An 8,947-nucleotide genomic window follows, 5' to 3' on the forward strand; every position below is an offset into this window, starting at 1 on the left:
TCAGGCAAGAATAATGAAGTGGGTTGCCATGCCCTCCTCCAGGGGATCTTCCAGAACCCAGGTCTCCCGCGTTGCAGGTGGGTTCTTTATTGTCTGAGCCACCACTGATGGGTTAGACTTGATCACTTTGCTGAAAGGGCTCTTAAAAGACTGGACCCTGGATTAGGTAAAAAGTAGGCCCTTCTCAGTCATAGTTTTCCATATTTAGAATTTTTTTTTTTAAGTATAGGGGTGGGGGTGTGTGTGAGTATGTTTGTATGTGTGTGTTCTGATGGGAATTTTGTATTGCCAAGACTTTATACAGCCAGAAAATAAATTACATTGCAAATTTGTTTTGTAATTCTAATGCCATTCAAGAGGAATACCATCACTTGAAATATTAAAGGCAATATTGTCTAATAGGCACTTGCCTAGGACTTGATAAACTTGAAAATAAATACAAAAATAAATATGGTGCTTGCTTCAGCAGCACATATACTAAAATTGGAATGATACAGAGAAGATTAGCATGGCCCCTGCGCAAGGATGACACGCAGATTCGTGAAGCGTTCCATATTTTTATTTCCTCTAAAGTCAGGAACAAGACAAGAGTGCCCACTTTCACCATTACTACTCAACACAGTTTTGGAAGTTTTGGCCACAGCAATCAGAGCAGAAAAAGAAATAAAAGGAATCCAAATTGGAAAAGAAGAAGTAAAACTCTCATTGTTTGCAGATGACATGATCCTCTACATAGAAAACCCTAAAGACTCCACCAGAAAATTACTAGAACTAATCAATGAATATAGAAATCCCTTGCATTCCTATACACTAATAATTAGAAAATAGAGAAATTAAGGAAACAATTCCATTCACTATTGCAACGAAAAGAATAAAATACTTAGGAATATATCTACCTAAAGAAACTAAAGACCTATATATAGAAAACTATAAAACACTGGTGAAAGAAATCAAAGAGGACATGAATAGATGGAGAAATATACCATGTTCATGGATTGGAAGAATCAATATAGTGAAAATGAGTATACTACCCAAAGCAATTTATAGATTCAATGCAATCCCTATCAAGCTACCAACGGTATTCTTCACAGAGCTAGAATAAATAATTTCACAATTTGTATGGAAATACAAAAAACCTCAAATAGCCAAAGCTATCTTGAGAAAGAAGAATGGAACTGGAGGAATCAACCTACCTGACTTCAGGCTCTACTACAAAGCCACAGTCATCAAGACAGTATGGTACTGGCACAAAGACAGAAATGTAGATCAATGAAACAAAATAGAAAGCCCAGAGATAAATCCACACACATATGGACACCTTATCTTTGACAAAGGAGGCAAGAATATGCAATGGATTAAAGACAATCTCTTTAACAAGTGGTGCTGGGAAAACTGGTCAACCACTTGTAAAAGAATGAAACTAGACCACTTTCTAACACCATACACCAAAATAAACTCAAAATGGATTACAGATCTAAATGTAAGACCACAAACTATAAAACTCCTAGAGGAGAACATAGGCAAAACACTCTCCAACATACATCACAGCAGGATCCTCTATCACCCACCTCCCAGAATATTGGAAATAAAAGCAAAAATAAACAAATGGGACCTAATTAAACCTAAAAGCTTCTACACAACAAAGGAAACTATAAGCAAGGTGAAAAGACAGCCTTCAGAATGGGAGAAAATAATAGCAAATGAAGCAACAGACAAACAACTAATCTCAAAAATATACAAGCAACTCCTACAGCTCAATTCCAGAAAAATAAATGACCCAATCAAAAAATGAGCCAAAGAACTAAATAGACATTTCTCCAAAGAATACATACAGATGGCTAACAAACACATGAAAAGATGCTCAACATTACTCATTATCAGAAAATGCAAATCAAAACCACTATGAGGTACCATCTCACACCAGTCAGAATGGCTGTGATCCAAAAGTCTACAAGCAATAAGAAAAGGGAACCCTCTTACACTGTTGGTGGGAATGCAAACTAGTACAGCCACTATGGAGAACAGTGTGGAGATTCCTTCAAAAACTGGAAATAGAACTGCCTTATGATCCAGCAATCCCACTGCTGGGCATACACACTGAGGTAACCAGAAGGGAAAGAGACACGTGTACCCCAATGTTCATCACAGCACTGTTTATAATAGCCAGGACATGGAAGCAACCTAGATGTCCATCAGCAGATGAATGGCTAAGAAAGCTGTGGTACATATACACAATGGAGTATTACTCAGCCATTAAAAAGAATACATTTGAATCAGTTCTAATGAGGAGGATGAAACTGGAGCCTATTATACAGAGTGAAGTAAGCCAGAAAGAAAAACACCAATACAGTATACTAATGCATATATATGGAATTTAGAAAGATGGTAACAGTAACCCTGTATGCTGCTGCTGCTGCTAAGTCACTTCAGTCGTGTCCGACTCTGTGCGACCCCATAGACAGCAGCCCACCAGACTCCCCCGTCCCTGGGATTCTCCAGGCAAGAACACTGGAGTGAGTTGCCATTTCCTTCTCCAATGCATGAAAGTGAAAAGTGAAAGGGAAGTCGCTCAGTCGTGTCCGACTTTTAGTGACCCCATGGACTGTAGCCTACCAGGCTCTCCATCCATGGGATTTTCCAGGCAAGAGTACTGGAGTGGGATGCCATTGCCTTCTCCGATAACCCTGTATACGAGACAGCAAAAGAGACACTGACGTATAGAACAGTCTTTTGGACTCTGTGGGAGAGGGAGAGGGTGGGATGATTTGGGAGAATGGCATTGAAATATGTATAATATCATATATGAAACAAGTCACCAGTCCAGGTTCGATGCACAATACTGGATGCTTGGGGCTGGTGCACTGGGACAACCCAGAGGGATGGTATGGGGAGGGAGGAGAGTTCAGGATGGGGAACACATGTATACCTGTGGCAGATTCATTTTGATATATGGCAAAACCAATACAATATTGTAAAGTTAAATAAAATAAAATTTTTAAAAATTAAAAAAAAAACAAAAATATATATGTAGGTTAATTACTGTACCAACCAAAATAATGTTTACCCTTTATTGTGTCTGAGGCATCAGACTATGGGACAGCATTCAAGGAAAGATTTTATCTTCTTTGTTCATTCAGACTTGTCTTCAAGATCCTAAATGCACCATTTTATCTTTTTCCTTACTGGCATTTGCTATTATAATACTCCTCTTCCTTTCTTTTTCCCACCTTCCCTCACAATCTCTCTTGCTCAAAAAAAAAAAAAAAAAAAGCCTTTTCAATGTGCTAAGGGGTGTTGTTTGTGGGGTGGAGCTGTCAATCAGTGAACAGTTTTTCTAAAATATACTATTTTCTGTGCAACTAAACTGGATACCCCCTCCACTGGACACTGACCTGTCTCCTGTCACATTCCAGGCTTAAAACCGAGCATTTTTTAGACATCTTTCCAGAATGAATGAAATGGACAATAAAAGGACAACTTGAGACTCTTAAGAGGTACAGAGAGAGAAAGGAGATGGAATACATTCCCGCCATTCCCAAAGAAACCTCCTCATAGAGCTTATATACAAAATTGAATGCTTCCGCAGAAGCATGCAAACTAGACAGCAGATAGAGCTGATGAGGCAATCGAACTGAAAGAGGCTTTTGTTTTTTCTTTCCCCTTTCTGTCAAGGGTACTGTTTCTAATTTCCTGGGAGCCTTTCATTTTCTAAATATATTCCACCACACCCCATCTAAATGCAATCTCACATCAACTTCCCTCAGGCAGTTGCCACAAATGGTCCAGTGCCATCCAAGACGAGCTGAAGCACAATGGAGAAGTCAGAGAAGTCAGAAAGGAAACAGCAGTCATCTGAAGGTGATGGTTTCTCTTGTAAAGTTTACAAAAATATGGGACAATATAATTATATTGTCAGAGCCCCTCCCTGGAAGGAGCCTGTGCTAGTGAAGTGCTCTGAAGCTTAATCTTTACAATAATCTGCATCCTTTTCCTCACATGTGTAACAGGGATAATATTAAGCTTCTTGAAAGGATTGAGTGGGGAAAGATTCACACAAACACTTTGAAATGAAAGGCTCCTGGGAAAGTAGATACATGTACCCTTGACATAGGAACTTGGAAGATTTGCCTGCAAACCTATCATCTCAGTGAATATAAAAATCAGTCTCTTCTGGTTTATTTCCATCAGTGCTTTCTTTCTTTTCCTTTTATCCTAACTCTTACATAGAATTCTGGTTATCTTTTTCCTCCGCTTGGCTTATATTTTGTTTATTTTCCCAGGTTTCATTTCCTGTGTTTTCTGTTCTTTTTTTTTTAAAACTCCCTCGCGCTCCTTCCCTCCCCCGCCCAACTCGCATCTCCTGTGTTTTGTGTCCACTGATACCACCACCGGGGCTTCCCTGGTGGCTCAGCAGTAAAGAATCCACCTGCAATTCTCCTGCCTGCAGGAGATGCGGTTTTGATCCCTGGGCTGGGAAGCCCCTGGAGGAGGGCATGGCAACCCACTCCAGTATTCTTGCCTGGAGAATTCCATGGACAGAGGAGCCTGGGGGGCTACAGTCCATAGGGTCACAAAGAGTCCGACACAACTGAGCGACTTAGCGCGCATGCATGCGTAGCTGCTGGTAGCCACAGAACTGCTCCCATAGCTTTTCCTAAGCTGCTTTCCATATCTTTAAAACCCACAGATGTGAGGACAGCCATCAATCCAGGAGAGACAGGCAAGCCATGTGATGCTTCACTCTCCAGATGGGGTTTCAGGGTGACCCTGTCTGATCACCAGGCTCAACTTATGAAATACAACCTCTGATGAAATTCATGGCAGGCAAACTCCCTGCTCAGCATGGGGCAACGGGTGATGGATGGGCCGGTGATGATGGATAGCTCCTCTCTCAGCCTCAGTCCATGAATTCTGGTTCAGGAGACTCCCCTAGCAGGGGCTGGATTGTCCCAGAGATAACAGCACTCAGTCGGGAGCTGGGTTCTGGGCTTATTGCTTGCTTAGGGATAGCTGCTGCCCTCATTACTCAGTAAAGCAAATTACTGCTAACGCTATAATGTTTTAGTTCATTCCAGTGGTTTTTAAATTAAACAGACAGCTTGGCATATGGATCAAGACTCCAAGCACTATTAAAAAAAAAAAATCTCTTCTACAATATGGACAAAACACAGAATTAAAGTAAAGGGGAAGATTTATATATAGAAGCTTAATAATCCTCCTTGTCATCTGTTCATTCTTTTGGGGAAATAATCTTAATACTGCATAGTTGATTTTTTTTAAAACTACATGACCCTTTTTTAGTATTAGGAAATGAATCTGAATATGAAAAAAAAATTGGGTGACTTTAATATGCCTGCTAACCTTGTCTCATTAATCCTTATGGTGCTTCTGAAAGATGTATGGAATGTATTTTTATCTCCATCTCATGGAATGTGGAACTAAGATATCCCAAAGCTCTTTAACATACTTAAGATCACACAGCGGCTCAGTAATAAAGTCAGAAATAAAAGCCAGCTTTTCTAACAAGAAAGGCTCTGACAATTAATCAGAAACAGAGAAAGTCTGCTCTTTGATGACTAGAAATATCATCTGAAACCAGATGATGAGGTGAGAAGAACGACATTGCCACAACTGGTGATTACATTGTTTCTTTGGCACACCGTCAGTCCCCAAACTGGTAACATAACATGTAGACCCTGCTTAGATTTGGTACATCACAGCAAAGATAATGACTCCCAAAAATTTCTATAAAGAAAATCTTATTCTACTTCATTTATTTCATTTATAAAATTCAGGAGTCATTCCTATGGGAAACAGAATCCATAGACCCCAGTGGAAACAGAAGTTTCAATGAATAGCTCAAGATTTGGTAAGAAGACAATCAAGTATCTGGGAAACTGGACTCTGTCACTTCCTAGAGCTTCTCTTTCCTTGTTCTGGAACTGACACTTGTTGTTATTTAGTCACTCAGTTGAGTCCGACTCTTTGTGACCCCCATGGACTGTAGCCCACCAGGCATCTCTGTCCATGGGTTTTCCCAGGCAAGAATACTAGATCGATTCGGTTGCGATTTCCTCCTTCAGGGGATCCCCCTGACCCATTGATCAAACCCGTATCTTCTGCATTGCAACAGGATTCTTTACTGCTGAGCCACCAGGGAAGCCCTGGAACCAACACTGCAAAGTAGAAATAATTATACTACATGGAACAGATGTGACAAAAATCACCCTTTGTATCCCCTGTGCTTGGCCTGATGAGCAGGTATTTAATACATAATTATTGACTATGAAGGGGGTGGAACATGTATTCAATAAATAATCAGTGATACTTAAATGGGCTGCTGTCACTCTGCCCGACACATTTCCACCTGCAGATGATACTGATGTGCCTGGAGTTCTTTCCACTGCCTAACACATTTCCAACCAAGAGAGTTTTTCCATCTAACTTGAACAAGAAGAATTTCCCATCTCTATAAATACCAAGGTTTTACACTTGTGACTACCATCGCATCACTTTAATTGAACTGATAACTGCTAATTCAGTGGTTTTCCAACTGTATTGCGTATAATAATCACTTGGGAACATATTATATGTGGATTCTCAGGTCTCTAGCAATTTTGGTTCAGATGGGAGGGCAGAACTCAGCATTTAAACAAGAACCTCACAGGGTTTTGATACAGACATTCCAAAGTCCACTCTTAGAGAGAGAAAAAAAATGTCTATATATTGGCCTTATCCCAGAAATAAAGAAATGGAGATTCAGAAAAGATTCTTGCCCAAGGCAACTCATTCATTCCATCATTCAGTCATTTGACAAATACCTACTATGAGTATAGATGATCAGACCCTCCTGATTTGTGCAAAACTGAAACCTGGTCTGGTCCCCAATCCACTACTACTTCAAATCTTGCAGCCAGATGTTATGGAAATTCCAAACAACACACAAGACTGGCTGGAGTGAACTCAGGAAATGCTTCATGAAACAGGCAGAATTTGGACAGAATTCTAGCCATCAAAATTCAGAGAAAGGAACTGGGCCAGCAAAGATATTAATAATAAATGGCGGGTGTCCAGCACCTCAGCTTGCCCTCAGAGGACCAGGCAAGAGAGAGGCAGAGAAAGTGCAAGGGTGATACAGCTCAGGAACCCCACTTGGCACATTTCAGGAGACCTCAAAGCCTTACCTCGTGAATCTCTTGGGCAATTCTCACTGCTACACCCAAGTCTGTCAGGATCCCCACTGGAACAGGAGAATGCCGCCAACAGTGGCCCCAGCCCTCCACACCCAAGTACGCTGGAGTCTCCAGTGTCAGCCTTCTTCTAAGCACCTCCCTTCCCTCAGGCTTTTCAGCAGAAACAACCTCGTCCTCACAAACAACTTATTGATGCAGAAAAACAGGGAACATGATAGAAAGGGCTGCATGCAAAAATCAAACAAGAAGTGTAAATATGACCTGGGATAATTCCTCAGGATCCAGGGACCTCAGAAGGAAGAAGAGAAATACTCATCAAGATGCAGAAGCATGGGCGATTTCTCTGGGCACTTTGGTTCTCAGCCTGGGCTGCGTGTTAGAATCACTTACAGAACCTTTGAAAAAACACCGAGGCCTTGGTATCCCCATGACCACTGGAATCAGGAGTTCTAAGGTGGAGTCCAGACATCAGTACATCCTGAAATCTCACTGGGTGTTTCCAGTATGCACCCAAGAAGCTGTAAACCACTGATCTAATAAAGCAGAGCTTGAGAAAAACCAATACAGTGTAAGCATGTTGGAGCCAATGAGGTGAGATTCAGGTGGCTGTAAACAGAGTGATTCCAACCTGGGACTAAGAGGTCTGGAATAAAGGCATAAGTAATCCAAGGAGTATGGGCTTCCCAGGTGGCTCGGTGGTAAAGAACCCACCTGCCAATGCAGGAGACAGGTTCAATCCGTGGGTTGGGAAGATCCCCAGAGCAGGAAACAGCAACCCACTCTAGTATTCTTACCTGGGAAATCCCATGGACAGAATAGCCTGGTGGGCTACAGGCCATGCTGCTGCTGCTAAGCCCTTCAGTCATGTCCGACTCTGTTCGACCCCATAGACGGCAGCCCACCAGGCTCCCCCGTCCCTGGGATTCTCCAGGCAAGAACACTGGAGTGGGTTGCCATTTCCTTCTCCAGTGCATGAAAGTGAAAAGTGAAAGTGAAGCCGCTCAGTCGTGTCCGACTCCTAGTGACCTACCAGGCTCCTCCATCCATGGGATTTTCCAGGCAAGAGTACTGGAGTGGGTTGCCATTGCCTTCTCCGGCCACAGGCCATGGCATCATAAAAAGTCAGACACAACTTAGTGACTAAACAACAACAAATCCAAGGAGTGCAGGTTATAAGTGAGAGGCAGTCAGTCTGAGAGCAACACTTAGATCTTGCCTGTGGAGGACCTGAGTGGTAAGCAACGTGTGCCAGGCTAGAGAAGTTTGCCTTTATAAACAGATCAATGAATCTATTAATATTACTATCTCCACTGTCAAATAAGGCAACTGAATCACGCACAGGTAAAACTGCCTAAAGCTCTAATTACAGCAATTGTTCAAAAATAAATGATTACCAAATCAAACTGATTTTGATACAGGCTGTAGAATATATTTGGTTGAATTATAAGACATCACCATTTTTGTAGGTTATAAATAGTTGAATACAGGAAATTTCACATGGCTTAGCCTAATACATTCCCATCCAATCTTGTCTCTAGGTTCTTATTCACGTATTTATTTAGAAAGTCTAATTGTATCTTGGCCTGGAAGTCCTCTGTGCGTGAATGCTCAGTCACTCAGTCGTATCCGACTCTTTGAGACCCCATGGACTATAGCCCGCCAGGCTCCTCTGTCCATGAAATTTCCTAGGCAAGAAGACTGGAGTGGGTTGTCATGCCCTTTTCCAGGGGATCTTCCTGATCCAGGGATTGAAC

At 41.6% G+C, this 8,947-nt stretch overlaps 1 non-coding gene across 1 annotated transcript; it reads left to right on the forward strand.

Moving 5' to 3' along the window:
• Nucleotides 1-453: 453 nt before the first annotated feature.
• On the forward strand, nt 454-560 carry LOC138989566 (U6 spliceosomal RNA). Its single transcript, XR_011465843.1, has one exon. It is a non-coding gene; the product is annotated as a U6 spliceosomal RNA (small nuclear RNA).
• Nucleotides 561-8,947: the final 8,387 nt, after the last annotated feature.

This window comes from Bos mutus, chromosome 1 (genome assembly GCF_027580195.1).
Source record: "Bos mutus isolate GX-2022 chromosome 1, NWIPB_WYAK_1.1, whole genome shotgun sequence".
NCBI classification, from domain to species: Eukaryota; Metazoa; Chordata; class Mammalia; order Artiodactyla; family Bovidae; genus Bos; species Bos mutus.